Genomic DNA, 13,278 nt, shown 5'->3' on the forward strand with positions numbered 1-13,278 from the left:
TATATACAGGATTAAAGTTATATTTACTTTTTATTTATTTTTTTATTTATTAGGTATTTTCTTCATTTACATTTCCAATGCTATCCCAAAAGTCCCCCATAACTTCACCCCCATTCCCCTACCCACCCACTCCCACTTCTTGGCCCGGGCATTCCCCTGTACTGAGACATTTTAAAAATTGGATATTTTATTTATTTACTTTTCAAATGTTATCCTCTTTCCCAGTTTCTCCCCCACAACTCCCCTATTCCACGCCCCTCCCCCTCCTTCTATGAGGGTGCTCCCTATCTACCTACCCACTCCTGCCTCACTGCCTTAGCATTCCCCTACACTGCTTCTTTGAGGTTTCACAGGACCAAGGGCCTCACCTCCTATTGATGCCAGATAAGGCCATGCTACACATGCAGCTGGAGCCATTGGTCCTTCCATGTGTACAGTATGGTTGATTGTTTAGTCCCTGGAGAGCTCAAGGAAGCCTGATTAGCTGAGATTGCTGTTTACTTTTTCTAAGGGATTGTAAACCCTTTCAGCTCCTTCAGTACTTCCCCCTAACTCTTCCATTGGGGTGCCTGTGTTCAGTCTGATGGTTGGCTTAGAGCATCCGGATCTGTTTTGGTCAGGCTTTGGCAGAGCCTCTCAGGAGACAGCTATATCAGTCTCTTGTCAGCAAGCACTTGTCTGGACTTGGTGGCTGTGTATGGGATGGATCCCTGGGTGGGGCAGTTTTTACAGATGAATTCACATATACTTGACACAAGAATTAACTTGCATTGATGTGATCTGCATTTAGCCCCCAGAGTCAGTATTAAAAAATGGTTTTACACATGTGATTCCATCCATTTTTACACTAGAATGTTAACACATTTTACTTTCAGTAGCTGGAACACATTTTACTTCAGTCTCTGCTCTACTCTTTGTCCCTGTATTTCCTTTAGACAGGGCAATTCTGGGTTAAAATTTTGGAGATGGGTTTATTGACCCATCCCTCAACTGGTGGGCCTTGCCCAACCTCTGAATATGGTGTCTATAGTTTCTCTCTCCCCTTTTTTGGATATCCCAGCTAATGTCATCCCTGTTGGGTCCTGGGAGCTTCTTGCTTTTCTGGCATCTGCGACTTTTAATGGCTACCCCCAGCTCCCCATCGCCCATTGCTATACACCTTTGTGCAATTTTCTGAACCTCTCCCATATCTCCTCCCATGCAGGATCTACCCCCTCCTTCCCCTCACCCTACTCACTTCCTCCCAAGTTCCACTCACCCTCTACCAGTGAGTATTTTGTCCCCCCTTCCAAGTAGGATTGAAACATTCACATTTTGGTCTTTCTTCTTCTTGAGCTTCATATGGCCTGTGAGTTGTATTGTGGGTATGTCCTAGCTTTTTGCCTAATCAGTGAGTGATTACCATGTGTGTTCTTTTGTGACTGGGTTATCTCAATCAGAATGATACTGTCTAGTTCCATCCATTTGCCTACAAATTTCTGAAGTCATTGTTTATAGTAGCTGAGTAGTACACCATTGTGTAAATGTACTATATTTTCTGTATCTAGTCCAATGTTGAATGACATGTGGGTTGTTTCCAGCCTCTGGCTATTATAGCTAAGGCTGCTATGAACACAGTGGAGCATGTGTCCCTGTTATATGTTGGAAAATCTTTTGGGTATATGCCCAGGAGTGATATAGCTAGGTCCTCAGGTAGCACTGTGTCCAAATTTCTGAGGAACCACAAGATTAATTTCCAAAGTGTTTATGCCAGCTAGAAATCCAACCAGGAATGGTGGAGTGTTCCTCTTTCTCCACATCCTCACCAGCATCTGCTGTCACCTGAGTTTTTGATCTTAGCCAATCTGACTGATATGAGATGGAATCTCAGGGTCATTGTGATTTGCATTTACCTGAAGACTAAGGATGTTGAACAGTTTTTAGGTGCTTCCCTGCCATTTGGTATTCCTAATTTTAGAATTCTTTGTTTAGCTATGTACCTCATTTTTAATAGGGGTATTTTGTTCTCTGGGGTGTATTTTCTTGAGTTCTTTGTGTATATTGGATATTAGCCCTCTATCGGATGTAGGATTGGTAAAGATCTTTACCCAATTTGTTGGTTACTATTTTGTCCTATTGACAGTGTTCTGTGCCTTACAGAAGCTCTCTAATTTATGAGGTCCCATTTGCCGATTTTTCATCTTAGAGCATAAGCCATTGGTGATCTGTTGAGGACATTTTTCCCTGTGCCAATTTGTTCAAGACTTTCCCCTTCTTTCTCTTCTATTATTCAGTGTTTCTGGATTTTTGTGATTGTTTTTGATTCACTTGGACTTGAGCTTTGAACAGGGAGACAATAATGCATCAATTTGCATTCTACATGCTGGCTGGCAGTTGAAATGTCACCCTATGTTGAAAATGCTGTCCTTTTTCCAATGGAAGGTTTAAGATTCTTTGTCAAAGATCAAATAATCATAGATGTGTGGGTTCATTTATGTGTCTTCAATTCCATTGCATTGATCTACTTGCCAGTCTCTGTACCAATATTATGCAGTTTTTATCAGTATTGTTCTGTAGTACAGCTTGAGATCTGGGATGGTGATTACCTTAGCAGGCTGCATCTTGTTTTTCTTTATATTTTATTTATTTATTTAATTTATTTATTTATTTATTTATTTATTGATATTGGATATTTTCCTTATTTACATTTCAAATGTTATTAAATTTTCAGGTTTCCACTTTGGAAACCTGCTATCCCACGCTCCTTCTCCCTGCTTCTATGAGGGTACTTCCCCAGCCACCCACCCACTCCTGCCTTCCTGTTCTGGCATTCCCCTACAATGGGGCATCAAGCCTTCATAGGGCCAAGAGCCTCTCCTCCTATTGATGTCAAACAAGGCCATCCTCTACTACATATGTGGCTGGAGCCATGGGACCGTCCATGTGTACTTGGTTGGTGGTTTAGTCTCTGCGAATTCTGAGGGGTTTGGTTAGTTGATATTGTTGTTCTTCCTATGGGTTGCAAACCCCTTATGCTCATTCAGTCCTTTCTCTAACTCCTCCTTTGGGGATCCTGTGCTCATTACAATGATTGGCTGCAAGCATCGGCATCTGTTTTGGTCAGGCTCTGGCAGAGGCTCTCTGAAGAGCTAAGTTTTATGAGGGCTCCAGACAGCAAGCACGTCGTGGCATCTGCAATAGTGTCTGGGTTTGGTGGCTGCATATGGGATGGTTCCCCAGGTGGGGCAGTCTCTGGATGGACTTTCCTTCAGTCTTTGCCCCACCCTTTTCTCTGTATTTCCTCCCATGAGAATTTTGTTCCCACTTCTTAGGAGGACTGAAGCATCCACATTTCCTTCTTCCTTATTCTTGAGCTTCATGTGGTCCATGAAGTGTATCTTGGGAATTCTGAGTTTTTGCGGTAATAACCACTTATAAGTGAGTACATACCATGTATGGTGTTTTGTGACTGGGTTACCTGACTCAGGATGATATTTTCTAATTCCATGCATTTTTCTAAGAATTTCATGAATTCATTTTTTTTGATAGCTGAGTAATGCTCTGTTACGTAAATGTACTACATTTTCTGTATCCATTCTTTTGATAAAGATTATTTACAGCTTCTGGCTATTAGAAATAAGGCTGCTATGAACATGGTGTGTCCTTGTTATAGATTGGAACATCTTTTGGGTATATGCCCAGGAGTGGTATAGCTGGGTCCTCAGGTAGTACTGTGCCAAATTTCCTGAGAAACCTCCATACATATATCCAGAGTGGTTGTACCAGCTTGACATCCCTCCAACGATGGTAGAGTGTTCTTTTTTCTCCACATCCTCACCAGCATCGGCTCTCACCTGAGTTTTTTGGGTTTTTTTGTTTTGTTTTGTTTTTTGTTTTTTGTTTTTGTTTTTGTTTTTTGTTTTTTGTTGGTTTGGTTTGGTTTGGTTTGGTTTTGGATTTTCGAGACAAGGTTTCTCTGTATATCCCTGGATGTCCTGGAACTCACTTTGTAGATCAGGCTGGCCTAGACCTCAGAAATCCACCTGCCTCTGCCTCCCGAGTGCTGGGATTAAAGGCATGGGCCACCAAGGCAGTCTCACCTGAGTTTTTTATCTTAGCCATTCATTGTGACTGATGTTATAAGAAATCTCAGGGTTGTTTTGATTTGCATTTCCCTGATGACTAAGGATGTTGACAGTTCTTTAGGTGCTTCTCAGCCTTTCAGTATTCCTCAGTTGAGAATTCTTTGTTCAGCTTTGTACCCAATTTTTTACTAGGGTTACTTGGTTCTCTGGAGTCTGACTTCATGAGTTCTTTGTAAATATTGGGTATTAACCCTCTATTGGATTTTTGATTGGTAAAGATCTTTTCCAAATCTGTTGGTTGCCGTTTTATCCTATGGAGAGTGTCATTTGTACTACAGAAGTTTTGCAATTTTATGAGGGCCCATTTGCTGATTTTTGATCATAGAGCATAAGCCATTGATGTATTTTCCAGATTTTTTCCCTGTGCCCATGTGTTCCAGGCTCTTCACCACTTTCTCTTCTATTAGTTTCAGTGTATCTGGTTTTTGTGGGGGGTCCTTGATCCACTTGGACTCAAGCTTTTTACACGGAGATTAGAATGGATCAATTTGCATTCTTCTACATGTTAACCACTAGGTGAGCCAGCACCATTAGTTGAAAATGCTTTTTTTCCCACTGGATCATTTTATTACTTTTGTCAAAATTCAAGTGACCATAGGTATGTGGGTTAATTTCTGGGCCTTCAATTCTGTTCCATTGATCTACCTGTTTGTCTCTTTTACCAATACCATGCAGTTTTTATCACTATTGCTCTGAAGTATAGCTTGAGGCCACCGATGGTTATTCCTATGGAAGTTCTTTTATTTTTGAGAATGTTTTTGCTATCCTTGTTTTCTGAGATTCCAAATGAATTTGCAAATTGTTATCTCTAACTCTATGAAAAGTTGAGTTAGTATTTTGATGGGGATTGCATTGAATCTGTAGATTTTTTTTGACAAGATGGCTATTTTTACTATATTAATTGTGCCAATCCATGTGCATGGGAGATCTTTCCATCTTCTGAGATCTTCAATTTATTTCTTCAGAGACTTGACATTTCTGTCACATAGAAAAGTATTTTATATTATTTATGACTATTGAGAAGGAAGTTGTTTCCCTAATTTCTTTCTTAGTCTGTTTAACCTTTGAGTAGAGGAAGAAGGCAGACTTGTTTGAGTAAACTTTATCCAGCTACTTTGCTGAAGTTGTTTATCAGGTTTAAGAGTTCTCTGGTCCCTCTCTCCTTGCCTTCTCTGGGTTCTAGGGAGATGGCAAACGTCACTGAGAATTACGAAGTGACTTGGAAAGAAATGAGAGATAAAATGAGAAAATGGCGAGAAGAAAACTCAAGAAATAGTGAACACTCTTCTCAAGGATAAAAGAACCTCTGGTGGAATCACCATGCCTGACCTAAAGCTGTACTACAGAGCAATTGTGATAAAAACTGCATGGTACTGGTATAGCTACAGACAAGTAGACCAATGGAACAGAATTGAAGACCAAGAGATGAACCCACACACCTATGGTCACTTGATCTTCGACAAGGGAGCTAAAACCATCCAGTGGGAAAAAAAAACACAGCATTTTCAACAATTGGTGCTGGCACAACTGGCAGGTATCATGTAGAAGAATGCAAAATGATCCATTCCTATCTCCTTGTACTAAGGTCAAATCTAAGAGGATTAAGGAACTCCACATAAAACCAGAGACACTGAAACTTATAGAGGAGAAAGTAGGGAAAAGCCTCGAAGATATGGGCACAGGGGATCAATTCCTGAATAGAACAGCAATGGCTTGTACTGTAAGATCGAGGATTGACAAATGGGACCTCATGAAACTGCAAAGCTTCTGCAAGGCAAAAGACATCGTCAATAAGACAAAAAGACCACTAACAGATTGGGAAAGGATCTTTACCTATCCTAAATCAGATAGGGGACTAATATCCAATATATATAAAGAACTCAAGGAGGTGGACTCCAGAAAATCATATAACCCCATTAAAAAAATGCAGCTCAGAGCTGAACAAAGAATTCTCACCTGAGGAATACCAAATGACAGAGAAGCACCTGGAAAAATGTTCAACATCCTTAATCATCAGGGAAATGCAAATCAAAAAACCCTGAGATTCCACCTCACACCAGTCAGAATGGCTAAGATCAAAAATTCAGGTGACAGCAGATGCTGGTGAGGATGTGGAGAAAGAGGAACACTACTCCATTGTTGGTGGGATTGCAAGCTTGTACAACCACTCTGGAAATCAGTATGGCAGTTCCTCAGAAAATTGGACGTATTACTACAGGTGGATCCCACAATACCTCTCCTGGGCATATATCCAGAAGATGTTCCAACCGGTAAGAAGGACACACACTCCACTATTTTCATAGCAGCCTTATTTATAATAGCCAGAAGCTGGAAAGAACCCAGATGCCCCTCAACAGAGGAATGGAAACAGAAAATGTGGTACATTTACACAATGAAGTACTACTCAGCTATTAAAAAGAATTAATTTCTGAAATTCCTAGGCAAATGGACGGACCTGGAGTGCATCATCCTGAGTGAGGGGAACGCTGGGGCCAAAAAGTGGGAGTGGGTTGGTAGGGGAGTGGGAGGGGGTAGGGTATGGGGGACTTTTGGCATAGCATTGGAAATGTAAATGACGAAATACCTAATAAAAAATTTAAAAAAATAAAAATAAATAGTGAACAAATTATGGACGTTGGAGAAGAATTAATTAATGATCGTGCTTCTAAGCTTGGGGATAACAGTTGGATCATATATGAGCAGGTCATGATTGCAGACCTAGACTATGGTCGGGATGACTTGGCAATGTTTTGTCTTCAGGAATTAAGAAGACAATTCCCTTCTATTCAAAGAGTTAAGCAGTTAACAGGCATGCGATTAGAAGCTATGGAAAGATATGGCAATGCTATACAACTGTATGATCTGCTTTTGCAAGAAGATCCAACTAACACTGCTGCCAGAAAGCGTAAGATTGCCATTCTAAAAGCCCAGGGGAAAAATATGGAGGGCATTCCTAACTGAATGAGTATCTGGAATAGTTTGTTGGAGAACAAGAAGCCTGGCATGAACCTCAGAAATTTATATCAATGAACATGACTATGCCAAAGCAGCCTTTTGCTTAGAAGAGCTGATGATGACAAATCCACATAACCACTGATACTGTCAGCAGTATGCAGAAGTCAAATACACTCAAGGTGGACTTGAAAACCTCGAGCTTTCAAGAAAGTATTTTGCACAGGCACTGAAACTCAACAACAGAAACATGAGAGCTATGTTTGGGCTTTACATGTCTGCAAGTCATATTGCTTATAATCTAAAAGCAAGTGCAAAAATGAAAAAAGACAACATCAAATATGCTAGTTGGGCTGCTAATCAAATAAACAGGGCTTATCAGTTTGCAGGTCAAAGTAAGAAGGAAACTCTCTTAAGGCAGTTGAACACATGCTGGAGACATTGCAGATCACTCAGTCTTAAGGCTTCAGGAACCCATTTGACGTTAGATTTCAAAACTACACAGCTGAACCTTTTGGCCTGTGACTTAATTTACTAAATACCTAGTGCTATTTGTATTCTAATTTCCTCTGAAGAGGTCGTTAATGTTTAACTAAACCTCAGCTTGTCTTGTACTGCTAGTAAGCAGGGAGATGGTGGTAATCCATGGGACAAAGATTTAAGACCTACTGATTGTATATCCATTCTCGTATATCACCCATACACATTATTAACGAAACAAGTTAAACTGAGTTGGTTTGTTAAACTCAAAAAAAAAAAAAAAAAGGAATTCTCTGGTGTCATCACTTAAGAATACTATCCTATCATCTACAAATAGTGATATTTTGACTTTTTCCTTTCTTTTTCAAATTTATTTTATTAGGTATTTTCCATATTTACATTTCCATTGCTATCCCAAAAGTCCTGAATACCCTCCCCCCACTCCCCTACCCAACCACTCCCACTTCTAGGACCTGGCATTCATTCCCCTGTACTGAGGCATATAAAGTTTTCATGACCAATGGGCCTCTCTTTCCACTGATGGCCGACTAGGCCATCTTCTGATACATATGCAGCTAGAGACACGAGCTCTCGGGGTACTGGGTAGTTCATATTGTTGTTCCAACTATAGGGTTGCAGATCCCTTTAGCTCCTTGGGTACTTTCTCTAGCTCCTCCATTGGGGGCCCTATGATCCATCCCAATAGCTGACTGTGAGCATCCACTTCTGTGTTTGCTAGGCCCCAGGGTAGTCTCACAAGAGAAAGCTATATCAGGGTCCTTTCAGCAAAATCTTGCTGGCGTATGCAATAGTGTCTTCATTTGGGGGCTGATTATCAGATAGATACCCGGGTGGGGTAGTCTCTAGATGGTCCATCCTTTTATCTCAGCTCCAGCTTTTGCCTCTGTATCTCTTTCCATGGGTATTTTGTTCCCAAATCTAAGAAGGGGCAAAGTGTCCACACGTTGGTCTTCATTTTTCTTGAGTTTCCTGTGTTTTCAAAATTGTATCTTATATCTTGGATATAATAAGTTTCTGGGCTAATATCCACTTTTCAATGACTACACACCATGTAAGTTCTTTTGTGATTGGGTTACCTCACTCAGGTTGATGCCCTCCAGGTCCATCCATTTGCCTAGAAATTTCATAAATTCATTCTTTTTAATAGCTGAGTAGTACGCCACTGTGCAAATGTATCAAATTTTCTGTATCCATTCCTCTGTTGAGGGACATCTGGGTTCTTTCCAGCTTCTGGCTATTATAAATAAGGCTGCTATGAACATAGTGGAGCATGTGTCTTTCTTACCAGTTGGAACATCTTCTGGATATATGCACAGGAAAGGTATTGGTGTATGATCCAGTAGTACTATGTTCAATTTTTGGAACTGCCATACTGATTTCCAGAGTGGTTGTACAAGCTTGCAATCCCACCTACAATGGAGTAGTGTTCCTCTTTCTCCACATCCTCACCAGCATCTGCGGTCATTTGAATTTTTTTTATCTTAGCAATTGTGACTGGTGTGAGATGGAATCTCAGGGTTGTTTTGATTTGCATTTCCCTGATGATTAAGGATGCTGAACATTTTTTCAGGTGCTTCTGAGCCATTCGGTATTCCTCAGGTGAGAATTCTTTGTTCAGCTCTGAACCCCATTTTTTAATGGGGTTATTTGATTTTCTGGAGTCTCCCTCCTTGAGTTCTTTATATATATTAGATATTAGTCCCCTATCTGATTTAGGATAGGTAAAGATCCTTTCCCAATGTGTTGGTGGCCTTTTTGTATTATTGACGGTGTCTTTTGCCTTACAGAAGCATTGCAATTTTATGAAGTCCCATTTGTCAATTCTCGATCTTACCAAGCAAGCCATTGCTGTTCTATTCAGGAATTTTTCCCCTGTACCCATCTCTTTGAGGCATTTCCCCACTTTCTCTTCTATAAGTTTCAGTGTCTCTGGTTTTATGTCGAGTTCCTTAATCCACTTAGATTTGACCTTAGTACAAGGAGATAGGAATGGTTCAATTCTCATTTTTCTACATGATAACCACCAGTTCTGAGAGCACCATTTGTTGAAAATGATGTCTTTTTTCCACTGGATGTTTTTAGTACCCTTGTCAAAGATCAAGTGACCAGAGGTGTGTGGGTTCCTTTCTGGGTCTTCAATTCTGTTCCATTGGTCTACTTGTCTGTCACTATACCAGTACCATGCAGGTTTTATCACAATTGCTCTGTAGTACAGCTTTAGGTCAGGCATGGTGATTCCACCAGAGGTTCTTTTATCCTTGAGAAGAGTTTTTGCTATCCTAGGTTTTTTGTTATTCCAGATGAATTTTCAGATTAATCTTTCTAATTCGTTGAAGAATTGAGTTGGAATTTTGATGGGGATTGCATTGAATCTATAGATTGCTTTTGGCAAGATAGCCATTTTTACTATTTTGATCCTACCAATCCATGAGCATGGGATATCTTTCCAACTTCTGAGATCTTCTTTAATTTCTTTTTTCAGAGACTTGAAGTACTTATCATACAGATCTTTCACTTCCTTAGTTTGAGTCACACCAAGGTATTTTATATTATTTATGACTATTGAGAAAGGTGTTGATTCCCTAATTTCTTTCTCAGCCTGTTTACCCTTGGTGTACAGAAAGGCCATTGACTTGCTTGAGTTAATTTTATATCCAGCTACTTCACCGAAACTGTTTATCAGGTTTAGGAGTTCTCTGGTGGAATCTTTAGGGTCACTTATATATACTATCATATCATCTGCAAAAAGGGATATTTTGACTTCTTCCTTTCTAATTTGTATCCCCTTGATCTCCTTTTTTTGTCGAATTGCTCTGGCTAGAACTTCAAGTACAAGGCTGAATAGATAGGGAGAAAGTGGGCAGCCTTGTCTACTCCCTGATTTTAGTGGGATTGTGTCTAGCTTCTCACCATTTACTTTGATGTTGGCTACTGGTTTGCTGTAGATTGATTTTATCATCGATATGAATGGGCCTTGAATTCCTGATCACTCCAAGACTTTTATCATGAATGGGTGTTTGATTGTGTCAAATGCTTTCTCCGCATCTAATGAGATGATCATGTGGTTTTTGTCTTTGAGTTTGTTTACATAATGAATTACATTGATGGTTTTCCATATATTAAACCATCTCTCCATCCCTTGAATAAAACCTGCTTGGTCAGGATGGATGATTGTTTTGATGTGTTCTTGCATTCAGTTAGCGAGAATTTTGTTGAGTATTTTTCCATCAATATTCATAAGGGAAATTGGTCTGAAGTTCTCTAGCTTTCTTGGGTCTTTCTATGGTCTAAGTATAAAAGTAAGTGTGGAGTCATAGAATGATTTGGGTAGAGTACCTTCTGCTTTTATTTTGTGGAATAGTTTGTGCAGTACTGGAATTAGATCTTCTTTTGATGTCTGATAGAACTCTGCACTAAACCCATCTGTCCTGGGCTTTTTTTCGTTGGCAGACTATTAATGACTGCTTCTATTTCTTTAGGGGAGATGGGGCTGTTTAGATCATTAATTCGATCCTTATTCAACTTTGGTACCTGGTATCTGTCTAGAAATTTGTCCATTTCATCCAGGTTTTCCAGGTTTGTTGAGAATAGCCTTTTGTAGAAGGATCTGATGGTGTTTTGGATTTCTTCAAAATCTGTTGTTATGTCTCCCTTTTCATTTCTGATTTAGTTAATTAGGATGCTTTCCATGTGTCCTCTAGTGAGTCTGGCTAAGATTTTATCTATCTTGTTAATTTTGTCAAAGAACCAGCTCCTCATTTACTTTATTCTTTGAGTAGTTATTCTTTTTTCCACTTGGTTGATTTCACCCCTGAGTTTGATTATTTCCTGCCATCTATTCCTCTCGGTGAATTTGCTTCTTTTTGTTCTAGAGCTTTTAGGTGTGTTGTCAGGATGCTAGTGTGTGCTCTCTCTAATTTCTTTTTGGAGGCCCTCAGAGCTATGAGTTTCCCTCTAAGAAGTCCTTTCATTGTGTTCCAAAAGTTTGGGTATATTGTGGCTTGATTTTCATTGAACTCTAAAACGTCTTTAATTTCTTTCTTTATTCCTCCTTGTCCAAGGTATCATTGAGAAGAGTGTTCTTCAGTTTCCACATGACTGTTGGCTTTCTAATATTTATGTTGTTATTGAAGGTAAGCCTTCATTGTGATCAGATAGGTGCATGGGACAATTTCAATATTTTTGTATCTGTGGAGGTCTGTTTTGTCACCAATTATATGGTCAACTTTGACAAGGTACCATGTGGTGCAGAGAAGAAGGTATATCCTTCAGTTCTCAGATGAAATGTTCTGTAGATATCTGTTAGAACCATTTGTTTCATAAGTTCTGTTAGTTTCACTGTGTCCCCTTTTAGTTTCTGTTTCCACAATCTGTCCATTGGTGAAAGTGGTGTGTTGAAGTCTCCCACTATTATTGTGTGAGGTGCAATGTGTGCTTTGAGTTTTACTAAAATTTCTTCAATGAATGTGGCTGCCCTGGCATTTGGAGCATAGATATTCAGAATTGAGAGTTCCTCTTGGAGGACTTTATCTTTGATGAGTATGAAGTGTCCCTCCTTGTCTTTTTTGATAACTTTGGGTTGGACGTCGATTTTTTTAGATATTAGAATGGCTACTGCAGCTTGTTTCTTCAGACCATTTGCTTGGAAAATTGTTTTCCAGCCTTTCAATCTGAGATACTATCTGTCTTTTTCCATGAGATGGGTTTCCTGTTAGCAACAAAATGTTGGGTCCTGTTTGTGTAGCCAGTCTGTTAGTGTATGTCTTTATATTTTGAAATTGTTGCATCCTATTATTTTTTGTTTTGTTAGAGTTGGTATTCTGTTCTCCTTTATTTTAGGTATTTATTTCATTTGCATTTCTAATGCTATCCCAAAAGTCCCCCACATCTTCCCACACCCAATCCCGCAACCATCCAGTCCAACTTCTTGGCCCTGGCATTCCCTTGTACTGAGGCATATAAAGTTTCCACGAAAACTGGGCCTCTCTTTCCACTGATGGTGGACTAGGCCAACTTTTGATTCACATGCAGCTAGAGACACGAGCTCCAGGGGATATTGGTTAGTTCATATTGTTGTTCCACCTAAAGGGTTGAAGATCCCATTAGCTCCTTGCGTACTTTCTCTAGCTCCTCCATTGGGGGTCCTGTGATCCATCCAATAGCTGACTATGAGCATCCATTAATGTGCTTGCTAGGCCCCGGCATAGTCTCACAAGAGACAGCTATATCTGGGTCCTTTCAGCAAAATCTTGCTAGTTTGTCCAATGGTGTCAGCGTTTGGAAGCTGATTATGGGATGGACCCCATTGTTGGTGGGATTGCAAGCTTGTACAACCACTCTGGAAATCAGTCTGGCAGTTCTTCAGAAAATTGGACATAATACTACCAGTGGTATCACGCAATACCACTCCTGGGCATATATCCAGAAGATGTTCCAACCGGTAAGAAGGAAACATGCTCCACTATGTTCATAGCAGCCTTATTTATAATAGCCATAAGCTGGGAAGAAACCAGATGCCCCTCAACAGAGGAATGGATACAGAAAATATGGTACATTTACACAATGGCGTACTACTCAGCTATTAAAAGGAATGAATTTATGAAAATCCTGGGCAAATGGATGGACCTGGAGGGCATCATCCTGAGTGAGGTAACACAATCACAAAGGAACTCACACAATATGTACTCACTGATAAGTGGAT

General features: G+C 40.0%; 1 protein-coding gene and 1 pseudogene across 1 annotated transcript in view; both read left to right on the plus strand.

Moving 5' to 3' along the window:
- Positions 1 to 13,278, plus strand: part of LOC147002968 (uncharacterized) — a 157,629-nt gene that overhangs the window by 69,481 nt on the left and 74,870 nt on the right. The gene's annotated exons all lie outside the window — the stretch shown is intronic.
- On the plus strand, positions 5,312 to 7,538 carry LOC110299213 (ER membrane protein complex subunit 2-like; annotated as a pseudogene).

The sequence above is a fragment of the Mus caroli genome, unplaced genomic scaffold (assembly GCF_978045245.1).
Source record: "Mus caroli unplaced genomic scaffold, Mus_caroli_1 scaffold_8, whole genome shotgun sequence".
NCBI classification, from domain to species: domain Eukaryota; kingdom Metazoa; phylum Chordata; class Mammalia; order Rodentia; family Muridae; genus Mus; species Mus caroli.